This window comes from Mercenaria mercenaria, chromosome 7, assembly GCF_021730395.1.
Source record: "Mercenaria mercenaria strain notata chromosome 7, MADL_Memer_1, whole genome shotgun sequence".
Taxonomy (NCBI): Eukaryota; Metazoa; Mollusca; class Bivalvia; order Venerida; family Veneridae; genus Mercenaria; species Mercenaria mercenaria.
The window spans coordinates 20,754,746-20,780,395 of NC_069367.1; the positions used below are offsets into that span (position 1 = coordinate 20,754,746).

Consider the following 25,650-nt stretch of genomic DNA (forward strand, 5'->3'; position numbering starts at 1 on the left):
CCGCATTTTTTTTTCCTGGGTTTCTCACCAATACTTACACTAAAGTCACGTATTGAAGCGGAGTATTTCAACCCCCTTTGAAAATGAAAAGGCACGTTTTACTTTTTTACTAACAAAAGATAAAATTTGTATTTTAGAACGCTTGCCTATTTAGAAACACGGCATTGCAGTGAACCCAGTAAAGTTTTCTTTAGGTAAAATTACGCCAATCATGAAAACCTTTTACACTTCATAGTGTAACAAAACTGAATCAACGATTTATATTCAAAAATACGTTATAAATTACAAGTCCTTACGTGTATGATCTAGGAAACGCTACTCGTCAGATGGTTTGTGTTTCCCTTTGTTGGATAGTTTCTCACCAAATACTTCGAGCTTTACAATCACCAAAGCCAGAAACTGTAGCGCATGCCCGAAATCTTGAGTCACTCTGGGAGAAATCTCGACCTTAGCTTTCTAAAGATTTAAAGTCATGCACTGCTAACTAAATACTGCTGTCTTAATTTAACAACTGATACGGTTACAATAAAAATAATTAAATAACGTAGGCTTTATGATAACCAGAATATATCAGATTTGTAGAAAAAATTATTTAAATGAAATAAATCTGCATAACTTGATTGAAAAACTGCACGCCTAATTACAAATATAGCTTAAGAAATAAACTAATGACATATACAAATTACATACCCCGTTGTGCCCTAGAAAAACGACCAAGCTGCAAATCTACTAAACCATTGTGAAATCTACAAAAAGACTTCCTTGCAGTGCTTGTGAAGTCAACATTAGTTACCATAGCTGCACCGTCCCTAACCATTGCGATATCTACAACATATATCTTCATGTGTTGTATTCAACATCAGCCATCAGTTTGGAAAAATCTGCAGAGAAATGCATGCAAAATAGGGAAAACATAGGTAGCAATATAAATACCTGTTCATGATAAAGAGAATGCACATTTTGTTTGGGCTGCGTCTCTGTATCCCGCTGTGACTTTTTCCCGAGTACCCATCATTCTAGTGGAAAAAAGCAATACAAAACAAAAAAGAATAAAAGCAGATATACACAGAACAGTTGCGCGCGCTTACCCAGTTGTCGTCTGCAGTCTGCACCTTTTACTTGTCGTCTGCACATTCATGGTACGTCTCAGCTATCTAAAATTGATAGGACAAGAAATTATTAAAACACACCTCAATACTTAACTTATTCAGTAATTATGTACATGAATAAATAGTAATTCATATCGCTAAAGGGAAAAAACAAAATACAATATAACGAACTGAAAGACCCGATTCGACAAACAATCTGCACTAACAAAAACCCTTTTGACAAAACCATTTACAACCCAGAAAACCACACAGGCGACACCACGAACACAACAACAAACACAACAACAAACACTAAAAAAATCTCACAAAACACCACAACAAACACTGAAACACCTCCACAAAACACACAACAAAAACTGAAACACCTCCACAAAACACCACAACAAACACTGTATGAAACACCTCCACAAAACACCAAAACAAACACTGAACCCTCTCCACAAAACACCACAACAAACACTCAAACAACATCATAAACACAAATTAAAATAGCCAAAGTAAATGAATCCCTGACAAAACAGCAAACACCGAAAAACACATAATGAAACAAAAACATACAATGTTTGATTGGATTCTCTGTAAGCACAACTATTATAAACTCGGATTTTTGTTTAAATTCGTTTTACCTGAATTTTTGTACAGATCTTAGCAAGGCTTATGCTGTTCAAAACTAAGCGTTTGTCACGTGATCGGTTGCAGTATTTCTCTCACTGCTGTTCGGTGACTTGGACGTCGGTCATCCATTTATCCCTGGCTAGATGTAGAGGTACATTTCCATGGTAACCCTGTTCTGTGTATATTTACAAAAAGACATGTGTATATTACAGCCAAGCTTCAAATTGTATATATACAAGAGCTGTCCATAAGACAGCGTGCTCGACTATTAGACAACTAAAATCAAACAAGGGCTATTATTGACAAGACTGACATAACTAAGTCAATTCATTTTGATTTATTACAAATATAATTAACTGCAAACTGAAGTTTTATTTTGGCAACAACTAGCATGCAAAACTTCAAGCAAAATTTCCAAGAGAAATAAGCGACATAATTTTAAGTAATTTCAACCAAGAGCTCTTTTAACCTTGAAATTTTGATGAGAATAGGGTATTGCGAGCAGTTTCAATCTTTACTGAGATACAACTTGATACGTAGAACTTTCAAAGTAGAAAACGGGAGATAATTTAAATTCAAATCAACCAAGAACAAGGAGCTGCCTTCAATATACGCTTGATGCCCCTAGTGGCATCCTTGTCGATAGATTTTGCACCTTAAGGTTCAAATCAATTCATTCTCGTAAGCAGTATTGATGCTATTCGAAACGGTCCCATCTGGTGAACCAAGAGATGGCCAGTATAAAGCACCCTAAGTCCTAAATGAGGTCAAGGTCAAGGTCAACCTGAGGTCAGGTGATGTCTGAAGAATGGTCACAGGTTACATCTGCATTAGTATCAAGTCATTCTAGTAAGGGGTATTGATGCTAGACGAAACGGTCCCATTTGGTTAACCTCGTACGGATGGACGGGCAGACGAACGGACAGGACAATCACTATATGCCTCCCGCATCAGTAGATGCCGGGGGCATAAAAAGTTGGTGAAGATTTTCACACAACATTCAAGATACGACTTGTTAGTTGTATGAATACCTTCACCAAATTTTCTAAGTCGAAACAGGTAGATACTTTAAACTAAAATCAAGCAAGAGTAATCTCACTTGGTTACTGCTGTAACATTTATGACAGAGAAGCTTGCCAAAACACTTTAAGTATGAAAAAGGCAAAATTCTGTCAAAAATACAAATAGAGTTATGGGGATTGTAACCACACATGCAGATGATGATTATAGGGTACCAATACCTTTACACCAAGTTATAATGGGCCCAGCCCCTGCACATACTTTATTTGCATGCTAAACAATGTTAATGTGAAGTTACAAAGATATAAGCAACAGTAACAAAGAAAAACAAAGCTTGCCGAAAAAGCTCACGTAAACGCCGGGGTGAGTAGAATAACACCCCTATGTTACTTTAATCCGAATAGTGGAGCTAAAGAAGGCCACACCTTGTTTCAAATTCAACCAAGAGTTATCCAACTTAGTTATTGCAGTAGTCTGGGAAGCATTGTGCGAAGATTTATAATGCTACTGAGATATAGCTTGATAATTATTGCATACATAATGTAAACCGAAATTTTAAAGTAGAAGAAAGGCCAGATTTTGTTTAAAATTCAGACAAGGGTTATCTAACTTGGTTCAATTTTTGTAGAGCGATGTGTAAATACATACAATGGTAGTGAGATATGATCTTGCAAATAAAGTTTTAACCGAGGTGTGATTCCGACGCCCATGTGCGTAGAATAGCTCTCAATGTTCTTCAAAACGTCCAGCTAAACTAAGCATACAGACGTGTGTAAGAGCACAAACAAACTAGTGTTGCCTTTATATATTCGTGACAAAAAAGGAAAAGATAACATACACATCAGATATGCTCCAAATCTGAGAACACGTCCATCTACAATCTGTATGCATCTTTGTATGGTTTTGATCGTTCCCACTGAGACACAACCTAAAATGCAAGAAATAAAACAAGAGGGTCATGATGACCCTAGATCGCTCACCAGAGTAATATGAGCTACATGCTTCAAATGTCAAACTGATGATTTTTAGAATTTTTTTAGAAGATTTTCCATTGTACAATCAAGTAACCCCTGGGGCGGGGCTAATTTTACCCCGGGGGTCATGATTTGAACAAAATTTGTAGAAGTCTACTAGGAAATGTTACATATCAAATATCTAAGACCTAGGCCTTCTGGTTTATTTTTAGCAAGTTTATGAAGATTTCCCTATGTACAATCAAGTAACCCCTGGGGCGGGGTCAATTTGACCCTTGGGAGTCAAGATTTGAACAAATTTTGTAGAGGTCCACTAGGCAATGCTACATGTCAAATATCTAAGACCTAGGCCTTCTGGTTTATTCTTAGAAAATTTTGAAGATTTTTCTATGTACAATCAAGTTATCCCATGGGGCGGGGTTAATTTGACCCCGGGGGTCATGATTTGAACAAATTTTGTAGAAGTCTACTAGGCAATGCTACATATCAAATATCTAAGACCTAGGCCTTCTGGTTTATTTTTAGAATTTTTTTGAAGATTTCCCTATGTAAAATCAAGTGACACCTTGGGCGGGGTCAATTTTGACCCCGGGGGTCATGATTTGAACAAATTTTGTAGAGGTCCACTAGGCAATGCTACATGTCAAATATCTAAGACTTAGGCCTTCTGGTTTATTTTTAGAAAATTTTGAAGATTTTTCTATGTACAATCAAGTAACCCCTTGGGGCGGGGTTAATTTGACCCCGGGGTCATGATTTGAACAAATTTTGTAGAGGTCTACTAGGCAATGCTACATGTCAAATATCTTTGATCTAGGCCTTCTGGTTTATTTTTAGAAAATTTTGAAGATTTTTCTATGTACAATCAAGTAACCCCTTGGGGCGGGGTCAATTTGACACCGGGGTCATGATTTGAACAAATTTTGTAGAGGTCTACTAGGCAATGCTACATGTCAAATATCTTTGATCTAGGCCTTCTGGTTTATTTTTAGCAAAATTTTGAAGATTTTTCTATGTAACATCAAGTGACCGCTGGGGCGGGGTCAATTTTGACCCCGGGGTCATGATTTGAAAATTTTTAGTAGAGGTCTACTAGGCAATGCTACATGTCAAATATCTAAGCTCTAGGGCTTCTGGTTTTTGAGAAGAAGATTTTTTAAGATTTTCCTATGTGAAGTCAAGTGACCCCTGGGGCGGGGTCAATTTTGACCCCGGGATTATGATTTGAACAAATTTGGTAGACGTCCACTAGGCAATGCTTCACACCAAATATCTAAGCTCAAGCCCTTTTGGTTTCTGAGAAGAAGATTTTTAAAGTTTTGCCTTTCTGTTGCCATGGCAACCAGAGTTCTGCATTGAATTCAATTCTTTGAACAAGTTTTATAGAGCTTTATCCATGGAACATTCCTGTGAAGTTTGGATGAAATTAGCCTAGCGGTTTATGAGGAGATGTCATTTAAAGTAAAAGTTTACGGACGACGGACGACGGACAACGGACGGTGACTGATCAGAATAGCTCACCCTGAGCCTTTGGCTCTGGTGAGCTAAAAAAACAATAATTTGATAAACGTAACCTCGTTTGTAATTAAAGCTACCAAAGCATCAAGAACAATTTCCATGGCAACATCCCTTGTATGAGACAAATGACTCAAAATTAATGGAGACGATCCATGAACAATATTACAGAGAAGTTACTGAACGTTAGCCATCCATTTCTGTCATTATGTAGATGTAGATGCACACTTTCGTGGTCATCATGTTAAGTGTATGAAATACAGAAAGACACGTATAAAACAGAAAAAAACAAAGAGCTGCGTTCAATAAACGCTTGATGCTCCCGGTGGCATGCTTTTCGATACAAAGCAACCTAAGTCCAAAACGAGGTCAAGTTCAAGGTCAAGGTCAAACTGAGGTCAGGTGATGTCTGAAGATGAGCAATGGTCACAGGTTACATCTGCATCAGTATCAAGTCATTCTAGTTAGTGGTATTGATGCTAGACGAAACGGTCCCATTTGGTTAACCTCGTACGGACGGACAAGCGGACAGACAGGACAATCACTATATGCCTCCCGCATCAGTAGATGCCGGGAACATAAAAACAAGAGGGTCATGATGACCCTGGATCGCTCACCAGAGTAATATGAGCTACATGTTTCAAATGTCAAACTGATGATTTTTAGATTTTTTTTGGAAGATTTTCTGATGTACAGTCAAGTAAACCCTGGGGCGGGGCCAAGTTTACCCCGGGGGTCATGAATGGAACAAAGTTTGTAGAAGTCTACTAGGCAATGTAACATATCAAATATCTAAGATCTAGGCCTTCTGGTTTATTTTTAGCAAATTTATGAAGGTTTCCCTATATACAATCAAGTAACCCGTGGGGCTGGGTAAATTTGACCCTGGGGGTCCAGATTTGAATTCTTTTTGTAGAAGTCTACTAGGCAATGCTACACGTCAAATATCTAAAATCTAGCCCTTCTGGTTTATTTTTAGAAAAATTTTAAAGATTTCCCTATGTAAAATCAAGTGACCCCATGGGGCGGGGTCAATTTGACCCCGGGGGTCATGATTTGAAAATGTTTTGTAGAAGTCTACTAGGCAATGCTACACGTCAAATATCTAAGATCTAGGCCTTTTGGTTTATTTTTAGAAAATTTTTGAAGATTTTCCTATGTAAAATCAAGTGACCCCTCGGCCGGGGTCAATTTTGACCCCGGGGGTCATGATTTGAACAAGTTTTGTAGAGGTCCATTAGGCAATGCTACATGTCAAATATCTAAGCTGTAGGCCTTCTGGTTTATTTTTAGAAAAAAATGAAGGTTTTTCTATGTACAATCAAGTAACCCCTGGGGCGGGGTCAATTTGATCCCGGAGGTCATGATTTGAACAAATTTTGTAGAAGTCTACTAGGCAATGCTACGCGTTAAATATCTAAGATCTAGGCCTTCTGGTTTATTTTTAGAAAATTTTTGAAGATTTTCCTATGTAAAATCAAGTGACCTCTGTGGCGGGGTCAATTTGACCCTGGGGGTCATGATTTGAACAAATTTTGTAGAGGTCCACTAGGCAATGCTACATGTGAAATATCTAAGCTCTAGGCCTTCTGGTTTATTTTTAGCAAAATTTTTGAAGATTTTCCTGTGTAAAATCAAGTGACCCCTGGGGCAGGGTCAATTTTGACCCCGGGGTCATGATTTGTATAACTTTAGTAGAGGTTCTCTAGGCAATGCTACATGTCAAATATCTAAGCTCTAGGGCTTCTGGTTTTTGAGAAGAAGATTTTTTAAGATTTTCCTATGTAAAATCTAGTGACCCCTAGGGCGGGGTCAATTTTGACCCCGGTGTCATGATTTGAACAAGTTTGGTAGAGGTCCACTAGGCAATGCTTCACATTAAATATCTAAGCTCTAGGCCTTCTGGTTTTTGAGAAGAAGATTTTTAAAGTTTTTCCTTTCTGTTGCCATGGCAACCAGAGTTCTGCATGGAATTCAATTCTTTGAACAATTTTTAAAGAAGACCATCCAAGGAACATCCCTGTGAAGTTTCATCAAAATTAGCCAGTTGGTTTAGGAGGAGATGTTGTTTAAAGGAAAGTGTGGACGGACGGACGGCTGGGCGACAGACGGACGGACGATGAGCGATCACAATAGCTCACCCCGAGCACTTTGTGCTCAGGTGAGCTAATGAGCCGCGCCATGAGAAAACCAACATAGTGCTTTTGTGACCGGCATGGATCCAGACTAGCCTGCGCATCGGCGCAGTCTGGCCAGGATCCATACTGTTCGCTTTCAAAGTCTATTGCAATTAGAGAAACTGTTAGCCGCAAACACAGTATGTTGGTTTTCTCATGGCGCAGCTCATATGTCGTTATGCCTTTAGACATTTCAGACAAAAAGGAAAAAGAAAACATACACACCCTCTATGCTCCAAATCTGAAAACACTTCCGTCAATGTTCTGTATGTAAGGTCCTCCATCTATGTCACCATGGCAACCTGAAAAAAATAAAACATGATTTTGTTAAACGTAAATGTCTTACTCGCATGAGACAAATGACTCAAAATCAATGAAGGGGACGTCCGTGGCCGAGTGCTTAAGGTCGCTGACTTCAAATCACTTGCCACTCACCGGTGTTGGTTCGAGTCCCTGTAAATGTCTCACTTGCAATTAAATCTATCAAGGCATTTACAAAACATTATTGTTATCGTGGCAATATCACATTTCTGATACTTTCACAATCAATGGAAAGACTCAGAATCCGTGTAAAATTTAACTTCTAACAAAAATTTGTGGGCATAATCCGTTTTCGTTTCCATTATACGTGTAACCTTAATAGCTAGTAAGTAAGTAAGTAAGCTTTATTTAAAATCGGCAAGAGGATACAACAACACAACATAAGCTCATAAGAGCTTTTTAACCGACTACAACTTTAGCTGACCCTAAAATAATCAGTTCAGCATTCCAGTGTTACTTTTCTATTACGCCTTGACAAGATACGGTGTAAAGGAGCAAGAGTTACTGAAAATTATTAAACTTGATTTTAAGTCAATATATTCAAATGTTCTTATCCGTTAAATAAAAAAAATCTTGTATAAATTAATTTTGTATTTTGATGGATGACCGGAAGTCTGTAAGCCATACCATGCGTCCCCCTTAGTACAATTTTTCATGGATGACAGGTTGCTGGCACTGTCAAATAAATGAGACTTCAATATTTTCTCATCAAATAACTTCCACAATACATAATTGTATTGTATCCCTAGCAACTGTTCATTTCAGACAACAGCAACAAGAGCTGTCGGATGACAGCGCGCTCGACTATTCGAAGAATTGATTGAAGAATGGGGTCAAAATATTTCCATAGATTTTCAGACTAAACAAAAAAATGGATTAAACAAAAAATGTTCCTGTATTTGTGGATTTCGATTAGTCTTGCACTAAATGGCAATGTGTGACCATGATGGCAAATATGTTAAGTTATATGTTAGGCAAAACATGGACTTATATGAAAAATTAAACTTATCTCCAAGTCCAAAAGGGGCCATAATTCAGTCAAAATAGTTGACAGAGTTATGTACTCTTGCCTACAGATGGAAATCATGTTGATAAACTAGTGTTAAAAGTTTCAAAGCCACAGTTCAAATAGTTTTGACAAAACGCTGACTTGTAGGAAAAACTGAACAAATTTGAAAGTCCAAAAAGGGCAATAATTCAGTCAAAATAGTTGTCAGAGTTATGTACTCTTGCCTAGAGATGGAAATCATAATGATAAACAAGTGTTTAAAGTTTAAAAGACATATGTCAAATAGTCTTGACAAAACATGGACATATACAAAACAGAACCAGTTTCCAAGTTCAAAAAGGGCCATAATTCAGCCAAAAAAGAGGAGAGAGTTACGTACTCTTGCCTATTATAGAGACTATTATACTGAACAAGATAAAAAGTTTCAAAGCCATATGTCAAACACTTTACACAAAATATAAACTGGTACGAAAAACTTAACCAAGATTTCTAAGTCAAAAGGGGCCATAATTCAGTCAAAATGCTTGATGGAGTTATGTACTCTTGCCTACAACTGGATATTGTGATGGTAAACAAGTGTTGAAAGTTTCAAAGCTTTATCTCAAAAGACTTTGTCAAAATGTGGACTGGTACGAAAAACTTAACCAGGATTTCTAAGTCAAAAAGGGGCCATAATTCAGTCAAAATGCTTGATGGAGTTATGTACTCTTGCCTACAACTGGACATGGTGATGGTAAACAAGTGTTGAAAGTTTCAAAGCTTTATCTCAAAAGACTTTGTCAAATATGAACTGGTACGAAAAACTTAACCAAGATTTCTAAGTCAAAAGGGGCCATAATTCAGTCAAAATGCTTGACAGAGTTATGTACTCTTGCCTATAACTGGACATGGTGATGGTAAACAAGTGTTGAAAGTTTCAAAGCTTTATCTCAAAAGACTTTGTCAAAATATGAACTGGTACGAAAAACTTAACCAAGATTTCTAAGTCAAAAGGGGCCATAATTCAGTCAAAATGCTTGACAGAGTTATGTACTCTTGCCTATAACTGGACATGATGATGGTAAACAAGTGTTGAAAGTTTCAAAGCTTTATCTCAAAAGACTTTGTCAAAATGTGGACTGGTACGAAAAACTTAACCAGGGTGTGACGCCGACGCCGACGCCGACGCCGACGCAGACGCCGTGGTGAGTAGGATAGCTCTACTTATTCTTCGAATAGTCGAGCTAAAAATGCACACGTGATTATTCAATCATATCTTTCCAGTTTAGGCATAATCGTGGCATCGGCCCCACGAAAAAAATGCGTGTATAAAAAAACCTCCATAATCTCTTTTCACTCCCAGTTAAATAAATTAAAGCTATGAATAATCTTTGATATTATTATTTATTATCAGTCCAGAGAAAACAGTGGCATTAGGTTTCCTCTACAAATAGTTTCTTCCGTTTACAGCAATTTGAATGATAATCGCAGGTAAAAATGGGTAAACCACAAAATGAGTTATTTATATGTTTAACTGAAAAAATGAGAAAAGAAAGAACGACAGAAATAGAAAGAAAATAGAAAAGGAAGCGTATGAAGACTAAAAGTACATACATTTCTTGACGTGTCCCTCTGAAAACCCACGCTAGCTCTAACGTAAACAATAGTCATGAAAGTCATGTGCAAAGTGAACTGAGCACAAATAGTGCCCCGGGAATAATGTGTTGATTAATTCACAAAGGGTGAGTGAATTGTGTAGGATTATGTCAAACATGTTTTATACGAGTTTATTAGTCACTGGGTCATTGCATCGCACCGCTATTCTGTGAAGCAATTGGTATACGTTCTTAAATGATCAAGCAGATTTTTTCTCGTTATGGAGAAGGTTCATACAATTGCCGATTAAACTCTATGACTGCTAGACTTTGACCAGTAATAGCGCTTTGAACGCAGTTGCAGTGGCCATACCTTTGACCTGTGCCGGCAGTGATTTGTCTCAGGTAGCGACACGCACCCGAAGGTCACATGTACAATATCTGGATGTAGCAGCAAGTGGTCAACTTCTCTATTCTTCAGTCTTTTGTATCACACCTCTGTACGTTTGGAATTGGACCGGTTGGATGTTGTACACATATAAAATCAATCCCACCTCGCACCACCTCGCCCCTTGCGCAGAATACTTGGTTTCTTTAGTGGTGTCACAGGGGAAATGAAATGCCCAACAGCTCCCTTGCCACCGTGCCCAGCTCCCAATCCAACCCCCTCCTAACATCTGTTTAACGGTAACTCTTTTATAACTTTACCGTGATCTTATAAACCAGGAACTGCTGAGTCTGACTAATTCAATATTGCAAACATTCTGACGTTATAGTTCCATAGGGTTTTTGATTTTGTGTTAAATCAGATAAAAGAGCTAACCAAATAGATAGATGTTGCATATAATTACACGGTCAGAAAATCACGACTTTCAATATTACACATGAAAGTACATCCTTAGATAAATAAAGGGAGATAATCGTAAACAATGAATTAAGTAATATTTGCTACCATGGTAATCAATATTCCAAGCTTCGGCAAATAATAAACAATTATCGAAAATAGAATTTAGCACGAAAAAGACATGTTTCATGTTCATAGCAGAAAAAATGTGACAGCCACAATATGAGCCTTTGTTAGGGAAATATGTCCATGTAATAATGTCATTTAGATAAATTTAATAGGGCGGGGGAATATTAATGTTTATGCCAATACCAATACGATTCCCACAAACCCATTACAAATATCCCCCATTTTTATTAATGGACGTGTATTATCCCTTTGAATTATTAAAAAATGTTAAATATATTACAAAACAAGAACTACCTTTAAATAAGAGCACCGCCTTGCGGATGCAGACGCTCATCTGATTTTTTGTCTCTGTATAATAGAAATATTGTCCTACCCGTTTTTATGATATTTTCTAAGTCATAAAGGGGCCATAATTCTTACTGTCTTACGGACAGCTCTTGTTACTTATAGAATTTCAGGTTCAACATGTAATGCACTATTGCTCTGTCTCAGTTATTACTTGATAGATTTGATTCAAATTGAATATAGTTGTCCCACATTATAAGTCACATTGTACGACACATGGTGTATTACTTTTGCAGAAATGTCCATAAATTATGTCCCCTTTATACTTATTTAATGTTTTAGTACACTTTATCTCTGTTATTACTAAATTCATATGACACAGACTTAATTAAGATATTTGACTTTATCAAAAACTTAAAAAAGTTTTTGATAAAGTCTGATATCTCTGTTACTATCAAAGCTATTGACTTGAAACTTAAAATACTTATTCACTATCCAAGTCTACACCAGAAGAAACAATCCTCATACCTCTGATTTGAATTTTGACAGAATTATGCCCCTTTTTAACTTAGAATTTTTGGTTAAAGTTTTTGATAAAGTCAAATATCTTTGTTTGGTAATAACAGAGATAGTGTGAAAGTGCATCAAAACTTTAACCTGAAATTTTAACCCTTAATGAACTTGTCCATCTTTCAATTTGGGCAGTATCATTACCAAAAATATCATGTCTGAATGGCGAAAAGTGCAGATGTTGATCAGTATGCATGGATGTGCAGGCTGATCATGATCTACACTTGTCGCAAAGGCAGAATCAGTCCTGTCTAGCATGATAAGGATTAAGTAAAAATGGGTGTAATTAATAAAATATTGGTGTGAAAGTTATTGACATTGTGTCATATGATGTGAGTGATGATGTAGTACAACTATTTTAAGTTTTAATCAAATCTGTTAGGTAGTAATAGAGATAGAGTGAAAAAGCATCAAAACTTTAACCAGAAATTTTAAGTGAAAAGGGGAATAACTCATTAAACACAGATGTCAGAGTTATTGCCCTTGTTCCAAATGATGTAATTGCTCATGCTGAACAATTATTGTATGTTTGAATCAAATCCCTTTTGTAAGAACACAGCGAAAACGCATCAAAATTACACAAAATCCTAAGTAAAAAGGGGCATAATTCATGACAAAATGGAGCCACAGTTGTGGACCTTATATCATAAGATGTGGGTGATGAACTGATGATGTTAAACAACTTTTTTAAGTTTGAATGAAATCAATACAGTAATAGGTAAGATAGGATGAAAGTGCACCAAAACTGTAACCTGAAATTCTAAGTAAAAAGGGGAAATAATTCATAAAATATCGGCGTGAGAGTTATGACCCTTGTACCATATGATGTGGGTGATGATGAGGAATAACTATTTTAAGTTTGAAGTAAATCTATCAAGTACTTACAGAGATAAAGACAAAGTGCGTCAAAACTTTAACCAAGGTGCAGACGTAGAAAGACGCCGACGCCGACACCGGGTTCAGTAGGATAGCTTTACATACTTAGTATAGGCGAGCTAAAAATTCAGGATCCTATGTACAAATACACTCTTAAAGTAGTAAATGTCACAATGAACTATCGCAACCAAAAAGGATCCTTTTAAGTATGTAAAGCGGCGGAAATATTAAAACAGAATTAATTTACCGACGCAAAATTGCAGCAAGTAAAGAATACAAATACGCTGTAGCCATGCTGAAGTGGAAGAAAAGAGAACAGAGCAGGAGACAACTCACAACTCGATGCGTGTCCATAGGACACAGGAGCCCACTACTCCCTTGACCGTACATGGTTTTATGACTCAATGTTAAACTTTTTTCAAGATGCAACACAAACTTATAGGAACTTAATGTGTATTTTTCACTAATTAAAGTACTCTGGCCTAGCTGACCAAAATCCCAAAGAGAACAACCGTTGCAAAACTTCATAGGCTATAAAACAATCTTCTAATGTTTAATGACTCACGGTCAAGTACATTTTAACATATATACAGCACAAACTTATTCTTTTACTAAGTCAATGGCCATAACTCTGGTCTTGCAAAGTAAACAAAAAGCTAACACAAGAGCTGTCCGTAAGACAGCGCGCTCCACTATTCGGCGATTTGATAGTAAAATGAATATATGTCTCAATAAGAGACCACTACTTTAAAAGGAAGATACATCAAGGGCGTAATTCTGTCAAGAACACAAATTAGAGTTATTGGGATTGTTGCCACACATGCAGATGATGATGGTAAAGATATATTTTGAGTTTCAAGTCATTATCTCATATAGTACCAAAGTTATGTCCAAACAAAAAAAGTTTATCAAAATATTTAAGTATGAAAGGGGCATAATTTGGTCAAAAATACAAATCAGAGTTATTGGGATCGTTACTACACATGCAGATGATGATAATAAAGATACATTTTGAGTTTCAAGTCTTTATCTTATATTGTACTAAAGTTACATCAAGAAAGCAAGATTGCCAAAACCTTTAATTATGAAAGGGGCATAATTCTGTCAAAAATACAGTGAGAGTTATGGGGATTGTAACCACACATGCAGGTGATAATTATAAAGAAACATTTTAAATTTCAAGTCATTATCTTTTTAAGTACCAAAGATATGTCTATAAACGAAGCTTATAAAAAAATTAACATGAAAATAATTCCAAGTAATGGGCTCAGCCCCTGCACATACTTTGTTTGTATGCTGGACAATGTTTATGTGAACTTAAAGTAAGATATAAGCAATAGTAACAAAGATATGACTGAAAAAAAATGGTTGCTGAAAAACTTAAACCTAAAAAATAACCTAAGTATAACACCTTGGTGACCTTGACCTTTGGTATAATGGGCCCAGCCCCTGTACATACTTTGTTTGTATGCTGGACAATGTTTATGTGAAGGTACAATAAGATATAAGTAATAGTAACAAAGATATGACAAAAACAAAGGTTGCCGAAAAACTTTAACCTAAAAAATAACCTAAGTATAACACCTTGGTGACCTTGACCTTGGGTATAATGGGCCCAGCCCCTGCATATACTTTGTTTTTATGCTGGACAATGTTTATGTGAACTTACAGTAAGATATAAGAAATAGTAACAAAGATATGACAGAAAAACAAAGGTTGCCGAAAAACTTTAACCTAAAAAATAACCTAAGTATAACACCTTGGTGACCTTGACCTTGGGTATAATGGGCCCAGCCCCTGCATATACTTTGTTTTTATGCTGGACAATGTTTATGTGAACTTACATTAAGATATAAGCAACAGTAACAAAGATATGACAGAAAAACAAAGGTTGCTGAAAAACTTTAACCAAGAAAGGCGAGTAGAATAGCCCCCCTATTCTCCGAATAGTGGAGCTAAACAAGAGCTGTCACAGGAGACAGCGTGCTCGACTATTTTGATGCTGGATAGTGAAACTGGGTACATCTTAGGAAACTGGAGCTGTCACTGGAGTGTTTATTAACTCCAATGGTGAATGAAGATATTGCACAATTGCCTGAGTCTGTGTCAAAAATATTAAGTAATAAGAGAGGTACTGATAAAGTGTATCAAAACACTATATAAGTATAGCCTAAGCAAAAAGGGGGCATAATTAATAAAATATTGGAGTAAGAGTTATGCATCTTGTGTCATATGATGTGGGTGATAATGTGGAACAACTACTTCAAGTTTGAATCAAATGCATTTCATAACAACTGAGAGATAGTGAAAATGCATCAAAATTAACCTTTAATTCTAGGTAAAAGGGGGCATAATTCATGAAAAATTGGTGCCAGAGTTATGCACCTTGTGTTAAATAGTGTGGGTGATGATGTTGAACAACTATTTTAAGTTTGAATCAAATCCATTCTGTAATAACAGTGATAGAGTGAAAGTGCATCAAAACTTTAACATGAAATTCTAAGTAAAAAGGTGGAATAATTCATGAAAAATTGGTGCCAGAGTTATGCACCTTGTGTCAAATGATGTGGGTGATGATGTTGAACAACTATTATCAAAATCAATATAAAATCCATTCAGTAATAACAGTGATAGAGCGGAAGTGCATCAAAACTTTAACCTGAAATTCTAAGTAAAAAGGGGGAATAATTCATGAAAAATTGGTGCCAGAGTTATGCACCTTGTGTCATATGATGTGGGTGATGATGCTGAACAACTATTTTAGTTTGAATCAAATCCATTGAATCAGTAAATACAGAGATAGAGTGAAAGTGCATCAAAACTTTAACCTGAAATTCTAAGTAAAAAAGGGGAATAATTCATGAAAAAAATTGGGCCAGAGTTATGCATCTTGTGTCATATGATGTGGGTGATGATGCTAAACAATTATTAAGTTTGAATCAAATCCATTCAGTAATAACAGAGATAGAGTGAAAGTGCATTAAAACTTTAACCTTAAAAACTAAGTGGAAAGGGGAGATAAATCATGAAATATTGGTGCCAGAGTTATGGCCCTTATGCCAAATGATGTGGGTGATGATGAGGAATAACTATTTCAAGTTTGAATCAAATCCATCAAGTAATTACAGAGATAACTTGAAACAAGAGCTGTCACTAATGGTGACAAATGCCCTGCAGCGCCATGACCTTTGACTTGGTGAAATTGACCTTTGACCAGGTGACCCCAAAGTCAATAGGGGTCATATACTCAATAAGTACTATTAGCATGTGAAGTTTGAAGGTCCTGGGTGCAGTGGTTCGCGAGTAAAGTGCCTTCATGCAAAAAGGTAACGTTAGCCCCTGTGACCTTGACCTTTGATCTGGTGACCCCAAAGTCAATAGGGGTCGTTTACTCAATAAGTACTATCAGCATGTGAAGTTTGAAGGTCCTGGGTGCAGTGGTTCGCGAGTAAAGTGCCTTAATGCAAAAAGATAACGTTGGCCCCTGTGACCTTGACCTTTGATCTGGTTATCCTCAAGTCAGTACGAGTCGTGTACTTGATGAGTTCTATCAGCAAGTGAAGATTGAAGGTCCTGGCTGCAGTGGTTCGCGAGTAAAGTGCCTTCATGCAAAAAGTTAACGTTGGCCCTTGTGACCTTGACCTTTGACCTGGTAACCCGAAAGTCAGTAGGGGTCGTGTACTCGATGAATACTATCAACATTTGAAGTTTGAAGGTCCTGGATGCAGTGGTTCGCGAGTAAGGTGCCTTCATGCAAAAAGTTAACGTTGTGACTAACGAATGAACGGACAGCTGAAAACTAATATGCCTCCCTTCGGGGGCATAAAAAGCGAAAGTGTAAAAAAACTTTAACCAAGGTAGGGACGCGGAAAGACGCCGACGCCGACACCGGGTCGAATAGGATAGCTCTCCTTATACTTCGTATAGTCGAGCTAAAAACTGAGATGCACAAATTCACATACTGGATAATATTCCTACACGATTTCATGACTCTAGGTGAATTCTTTTTAAGATATATGCAACACAAGCACTGTATGTGTATGTTTACTAAGTTAAGGATCATTACTCCACTTGTGAAATCCCAAACAGAACACCAAGTGCACAACTTCACAATCATGCTATATAACAATCCCCTAATGTTTTATGACTCTATGTCAAATACCTTTTGAAATACAGGCGATACAAACTTGTATCCAACTTATGATATTTTTGACAATTAAGGTCCATAACTCTGGTCTGACTTATAAAGATTCAGAACAAAATCTCACGTGCACAATTGCACATGCTGAATAATATTCCTATGATGTTTCATGACTCTATGTAATATACATTTTGAGATATGTGCGACACAACTTTTATGCATTTCTATGCATATCGTTTTTTACTAAGTTAAGGGCCATAACTCTGGTCTGAGTTTTATCTCTAACAAAACCCCAGATGTCCAACTTCACATGCTAAATAATTTTCCTGTAATGTTTCATAATAATGGGCCAAATACTTTTTCAGATATATGCGACACAAACTTAGGCCCTTTTTATGCCTATTTTTGACTAAGTCAAAGGCCATAACTCAGGTCTGACTGTATGAGATCAAAATTGAAATCCCTGGTGCACTGCTTCCCGTGCAGAATAGCAATCTTGCGAGGTTTAATGACTCTGGGTCAAACAGTTTTGGAGACATGAACGACACATAAGTGAAACTATACAAAACAGTGTCAGAAGTATTGTACCTTACAACCTGCATCTAGGGTAAACATAATGACCACTACACTCGCCTCCATTTTTACATCTTAACCGATTATTAATTATTTCTTGTCTTTTATAACTTAAATGGTCAAGACGTATACAGAACATATTATGGCACATATGATACATGCATTTTTCTGCTCCACGATTTACACGTTACTTACCACAATACCGGAGGTCCCACTCTACCAAAGTGTGATCTATGAAAGGTATTGCGTGGGTGTTCCTGTAGTAGGATGGATTCGATCTTTTGCAGACACAGCGTTTCATTCTTTTCACCAAAGGCGTTGGGTCGATTCTTCGGACGACCAGCCGTTCTCGGCATCTCTGGAGTTGTTCCGACCTGTATATATAAACATGTATGAAAAGGTATGCTTTAGATATACAATTAATGCGTGTCAATACATAGCGATTTGAATAAAAAGTATCTTTAATGTATATGCTTTGTAATCATGGTAATACTAACTCTAACCTTTAGTCAGTATATTATACATATTGTACACTAAATGCGTGCGAACATGCAATAATTTGCGTATTTTTGCAGTGCGCTCGAACTGATAATCACTTCCGGACATGCGCATGCAGAAGACCGCTTCAAGTCTGCAATGAGCAACATCGTTACCATTGTATTTTGTGGGTATGATTTCGGCAGCCGTCAGAGTCGCAACTTTTTTGTTATTAAGTTTCGTCTTAGACACAGCGTTATGTGAATCAATATATTATCATGAGATATAGATAAAGTGACATGATATGGATGTCTGTTGCGTATTTATTTCTTTCTTTCTTTTTTTTCTCTTTTTTTTTCAAATAGGCATTAAGCATTCTATAGGAATATACAATCAATGTTTTGTTTTCATCTGCAAATGAAATAAATTACAATTGTGTACATATTGTAAGGAATCTACTGATACAACTGGCGATACTTACTTATGAAGCTTTGTGAATGCCAGATTGCATTACAATGGAATTTACCAGTACATTACAAATACAAAAGAAAATATTAAAACAAAATGAAATCTAATTACACCTTTCACTTAAAAAAAAGAGTCGTCCGAGTATTGTGTGACAGACTACCAAGCAACCACTACACCATTCTAGGTAGTTATAACTGGTAGTGTTTCTAACAAATTGTGCTGATTTGCCTATTCGACAAAATCAACTCATGATTTGACAATGTCACAGTGAGGATGCGTACACCGGATATTGCCATTTAGTGATAAGGTATTTTCCGACGCGATTAATTTTTGTCAACAAGGTAAGTAAAACCCCGATTTACAGTTGTATTTTACTACTACAGAAGAAAAAGAGCATATTGTTTTTAATGACCAGATACTGTGTATATGCTCTGACAAGCGTAAAATAAGTCAATCTTAAGTAGAAAAAGCTAAAGTTTGTGATTAAATGCATGCCGTGAACACATTTCTCCCGATACCGTCACCTATTCGCATTGAGATGAAAATTTTGAAGCGTACAATTTATCAAGTTACATACAAAGAAAAAATGTGCAAAAAATCAGCTTAAGCTTTCCAAGTAGATGTCAAGCGTAACACTTATTGAAACATTACACATGAACTGTTCTAGTTAGAGTCATAAAGGGAGGTAATAAAAACAAAAGATCCAATAAAACATTCTAGTATATTCAGCAATATTTAAACCTATGACAAATGTTAAAGTAGTTATCAGAAAAAGGATTTAACAATAAATTGATGTATTTTATGTTCATAATGGAAAATGTTGTAGCTACATTTTAAACGAAGGCATTACGAGCCTTTAAGTTTGCAGATGGCATTAGACTTCACAGCGGAGACTTTAGCAATATATATGAAAATAACAAGCACTAGTCTGAACACTGAAATTATAGCTTACAATAACAGCGGCATGGCAATAGTCACCACGAGAAACTGTCTAAATACAAGGCATTGCCAAGTACAGGCCAAACCATATGTACACCCTTGAATATGATGACGTTAAGGATGTACGAGCGTTTTTTTTTTTTTTTTTTTTCTTTTTTTTTTCAGGATAGGATACCCGCCATTTTGAAAAATTTTTCTTCGAATAGTACTTTCTAACAAAAGTTTTGCCAAAAATTAATGCTAAATAATTAAAATATGGCTAAAAATGTACCATTTAACCAACTAGATCATACTTTTTGCGAAAAAAAAAGTCACCCTTATTTTTGGCTGGCATTTGCCTGAAATTTACGTAAGATTTACAATGGGGTAGGGGTAGGTAATTTCAAATATCTATTACAGTAGAACAGGTTTGGTTTCGATATTTTCCTGACTGATACATATAATAATAAGCTATAATTGAATTAAAAGTTTTCAAAATAGCTCTTTATATTATCTAGAAAATATAAATTAAAACAAAAAGAACACAAAGCATTAAAATTCAGTTCTTAAGTTTTTTTTCTTAATAAATCTCTTAGATGCACGGTGACCAAAATATTTTTTCTTTCCATTTTGAAGCATTTTTGTGTGTCATTAGAACTGCAAAATTGTGCAAAAGTGTGAAAATCCTACCGTCAGAATTTTTCTTTGTAGATCTAAATACGTTTTTTTTCCATTGAAAATAAAGTGGGTGGGGTAATTATGTCAACATGTAAAAATGAAAGTGATTTCTAAGTGACATTTATGCTTATATAATACTGACATCACCTTGTATTCATATTAACCTGTAAGACCTGAAATCTCTATAACATTAAATGGGATATTATATGTTTTATAAGTGCCACCACTTTTCGATTTTACAAAATTTCAGAAATGCTTTAACAGTGGGTGAAGATAATGCCCTGTTTTTGTTTTGTTTTGGGTTTAACGTCATTTTGACAGTATTTCAGTCATGTAACGGGATAATATTGCCCTGTAAAAGTAAAACGAGTTCGGTGACCTGTTTTTTCTTCTCTTGTTTGTCTTGCAAACTGTTCTTCAAGCTGACAGAGTATGAAAAAATTCTTAACGTTAGAAAAAAATCCTCAAGTGTTGAAGTGGTTTCCTCTCATAAGAAGAACAAACATGCAAATATGTAATCCTGTTGCCTTTAAACTTCACTAAGACATAAGCCTTGGACAATGAACCCTACTGATTTCGGTGCCAACAGCCCCAAGGTTAAAGTCGAAGGGGCTTTGATCATTTAACGTGAGTTCTCATCAATAACATTACACTCATTTTAACTAGATCGTTCGAACTTCATAGACCATCTAGTTTCACTTGAAAAATTCTAAATTTCTTGTGTAACGTATCAGAAAACTGACATGTATATAAATAAAGTCAAAGTTATTTTTGTTGAATTATATTTATTTCACTTTTACAGTTTCTGAAAGGCAATCAGCTCACTACTTTGTGTTTACGTTTCAAGTTTGTTTAATAAATATTTTAACGAACATGATAATTTGTTCTTTACCAAAGTAAAACATGGCTTTTAAAATATTTCTAGTCAAATAATGTTTTGTAAAATAAATTTGCCACAACAGAACCTACTTTAACTAGAATGTGTCTGTAGGACACAGGGTGTGCCCCCACTGGTACATTTGTCACAAATAAGGGGCAATAATTCAAATGTTTGTAGTCTCAGTTTGAGGGTATAGCCTCAACAAACATTTTATGAAAAGGATTCATTATTCTAGGCCATATACTTTTTGAGCTATGTGCATCACAAACAAAGAATCCACTATTTTGGCTATTTCAAGGGCCATAACTCTGTAATAAGAGCTAAGATTCTTAAGAAGAATGCCAAGTGTGCAAGGTCACATCACGATAAAGACTCCAGCAAGGTTTTCTGAATTTACATCAAATACTTTTTGAGCTAGGCACATAATTAGGTGAAAAAGTGCATTTTTTTGCTATTTCAGGGGCCATAACTTTAAAAATATTGGGTGGAGCCAGCCAAAAAATTAGTGGTGTGCACGTTTATATCATGATTAAGACTTATGCAAGTTTTCAACCATTTATATTAAATACTTTTTGAGCTAGGTGCGTCACAAAGTGAAAATGTGCATTTTTGACTATTTCAGGGGCCATAACTCTAAAAACAGGGGGCGGACCCAAATGTAAAATAGGAGGTGCGCAAATTCATATCATGCTTAAGACTCATGCAAGGTTTCGTGAATTTATATCAAATAGTTTTTGAGCTAGGCATGTCACAAGGTGAAAATGTGCATTTTTGACTATTTCAGGGGCCATAACTCTGAAAATAGGGGACGGAACCAGACGAAAAATAGGAGGTGCCCAGGTTCATATCATGATTAAGACTCATGCGAGATTTCATGAATCTATATCAAATACTTTTTGAGCTAGGCATGTCACAAGGTGAAAATGTGCATTTTTGACTATTTCAGGGGACATGACTCTGAAAATAGGGGGCGGAGCCAGATAAAAAATAGGAGGTGCCCAAGTTCATATCATGATTAAGACTCATGCAAGGTTTCATGAATCTATATCAAATACTTTTTGAGCTAGGCGTGTCACAAGGTGAAAATGTGCATTTTTGACTATTTCAGGGGCCATAACTCTGAAAATAGGGGGCGGAGCCAGATGAAAAATAGGAGGTGCGCAAGTTCATATCATGATTAAGACTCATGCAAGGTTTCATGAATCTATATCAAATACTTTTTGAGCTAGGCGTGTCACAAGGTAAAAATGTTTATTTTTGACTATTTCAGGGGCCATAACTCTGAAAATAGGGGGCGGAGCCAGACGAAAAATAGGAGGTGCGCAAGTTCATATCATGATAAAGACTCATGCAAGGTTTCATCAATTTATATCAAATACTTTTCGAGCTAAGCGCGTCACGAACTTCGGACGGACGGACGGACAAGACCAATTCTATATGCCCCCACCACTCATGGTGGTGGGGGCGGGGGGGGGGGGGGGGGGCACAACAATTCAGTATCAATGTCCAGTCTTGTCTGTTGCAGTAATTTTCTCTTATCACATTTATGCAGTAACTAGTTGCTTCTTTTAATGTCAATAACTCTTCGTCTGTCTAGCTTTTCTCTTTCCTCTTAATTTAGCGTCAGAAATGTGGTTTCTGTTATGCAAGTAATTGTATAATTGTTTAATCTTTAGAAGAGTTTTAAGCCGGTTTTCCAAAACAACTTGTATTCTTCACTATACCTCATATTACCAAGTTGTCGATGGAAAAAATTATACTAAAGGAAACTTTTCTCTGCAAACAAACTTATTAAAAGTTATGTATTCATCTATTTTGTCACATTCTTTCAAAGATTTATAACAGTGTGTACTCTTTTAAAACCTGCTCTTTCCACGAATTGCGCTCTGTGTATCATTGGTGGTTCCGTGTAACACCGCCGTATGACTACAGCTGTGGGTGTCTCTAAATTACATTTTGGTACTGGTAGAATGTGCCATATGATGTGCATGATGATGAGGAATAAATAATTTAAGTTTGAAACAAATCCATCAAGTAATTACAGAGATAAAGGTCAATATACACAGTACATCGTCGGCGCCCATTTATGGCTGATTTCTCCGTTCTTTGAACATTTGCAAAGCTGAAATTTTACACATATTTTCTTTGTACGTAACTAAATAAGTCGTATGACTCGGAGTTTTCACCACAAGGCAATAAGCGACGATATCAAGAACATGTACAAACCACGCATTTATCAAATGATAGTCATATTACCATAAATTTTAGCGTTTCCAATTAAGATTGCCTCATTTTACGCTTATGAAAGCATATTCACAGTAGTTGGTTACTAAATATAAAGTCCCTTTTTTCTAAAGTAGTAAAATAGAGTAGTAAATTGCATTTCTATTTACCTTGTTGACAAAAATCATTCACGTATTCGGACAATACCTTATCACAAAATGGCAATATCCGGAGTACGCATCCCCATCGTGTTTGTTGTCAAGCTCAATTTATATTATTGCGCGTATACACATCTAATTACTACTTCAGTACTTCAGTACTATTTCATTTTGGCTACGCTTACTGATTTCTTGATGCAAGTATTCTGGACCGCTGTCGTTATTCTTTGAAATACTACTGAAATTATATTTACCCTTTCTGTCATGCGATGTGGCCTGCCAAAACCAGTCATGGAAGCTCTGGATGATTTTCTTTCGCAAGGCATTGTACATCTTTTTCATGCTGTCAACCTGTCTGTCCACGAAAGTAAAACAAAGATAAATACGCATCTTCATTTGTAGCTATTTTGGTCAGAACTTCAGAAAAAACAAAATATTTCTCTACATAAAATAACCATTCATAATAAGTTTTATCAGCATTTCTAGCGAGATTTCTCTTATCCTGAAGGCTGTCTATAGGCAATAAAACAAGAGCTGTCACATGAGACAGCGCGCTTGACTATTTCGATGCTGGGTAGTGAAAATGGCACATCTGAGGAAGCTGAAGTGTTCAATGACTCCAGTGTGGATGAAGTTATTGGACAATAGCTTATGTTTGTGTCAAACGAATTAAGTAATAAGACAGATGAAGATAAAGTTATTAAAACATCAAATAAGTACAATTCTAAGCAAAAAGGGGGCATACTTCATGAAATATTGGTGGAAGAGAGATGCACCTTGTGCCATATCATGTGGGTGATGATGTGTAACAACTCTTAAAGTTTAAAGTTTGAATCAAATCCACTGAGTAATACCCGAGATAGAGTGAAAGTGCACCAAAACTTTAACCTGAAATTCTAAGTAAAAAGAAGATAATTCATGAAATACTGGTGCTAAAGTTATGGTCCTTGTGTACTTTGGTTCGAATGATGATACCGAACAAATATTTTAACTTTGAATCAAATCCTCTCTGTAATAAAAGAGATATGGTGAAAATGCATCCAATTTAACCTTAAATTCTAAGTAAAAGGGGGCATTATTCATGAAAAATTGGTGCCAGAGTTATGGACCTTGTGGTGTGGATGGTAAGGTGTCGCAACTGTTTTAAGTTTGAATTAAATCCATTTAGTAAAAACAGAGATAGAGTGAAAGTGCACCAAAACTTTAACCTGAAATTCTAAGTAAAAAGGGGCATAATTCATGGAAAATTGGTTCGTTCCAGAGTTATGGACCTTGTGTCATATGATGTGGGTGATGATGTGGAACAACTATTTTAAATTTGAATCAAATCCATAAATGAAATAGAGTGACTGTGCACCAAACTTTAACCTGAAATTCTAAGTCAAAAGGGGGATAATTCATGACATATTGGTGCAAGAGTCATGGCCCTTGTGCCATTTGATGTGGGTGATGATGAGGAATAACTATTATAAGTTTGAAACAAATCCATCGAGTAACTACAAAGTTAAAGAGAAAGTGCATCAAAACTTTAAACTGCGGACGCGGAAGGACGCCGACGCCGGGTCGAGTAGGACAGCTCTCCATACTTCGTATAGTCAAGATAAAAATAACAAATATTGCATGGTTGACCATACTGTAACGTAACCACGATCGCGTGACTGACTATAGAGTATATAAACATCAGGAAATACCTAGTTTTACTTTCATCTTACCCAGCAGCTTAGAAGCACGTAGTCTTAAAATCATCGTTACAATTAAGCATCTATAAAGCTTGTATCTTGCATGATAGTGGCCTTTATTACTAGGCGGGAAAATGGCACTATATGTTGATGTGGACTACATTCGAGCGGACAACTGAGGCATATCCGGGGAATTACTGCCATCGTACCTTACGTATAAGCAGCTGCCAGATAGCCCACTTTGCTCAATAAAGCGGGCGCAGATCTACGTTTTGCAAGGTTCGAGTTCGGACAAAGAGCGAGACGTATGTTCTCCATAAGGATTGATTAAAGGTATTGTGTCTGAAATCATTCGTCCTCCAACTCTGATTCATCTGTTCAAGTTGAGGAGTGAGGTTTGTACTGGTACAGAATCCAGTAAAACTGGTGGGTTAACT

General features: G+C 36.4%; 1 long non-coding RNA gene across 1 annotated transcript; it reads right to left on the reverse strand.

Moving 5' to 3' along the window:
- Positions 1 to 3,129: 3,129 nt before the first annotated feature.
- LOC128558454 (uncharacterized) lies at positions 3,130 to 23,891 on the reverse strand. Its single transcript, XR_008371635.1, has 4 exons — positions 23,789 to 23,891; positions 17,928 to 18,106; positions 7,636 to 7,712; positions 3,130 to 3,672 (listed from the first exon to the last, which is right to left on the reverse strand). It is a non-coding gene; the product is annotated as an uncharacterized LOC128558454 (long non-coding RNA).
- Positions 23,892 to 25,650: the final 1,759 nt, after the last annotated feature.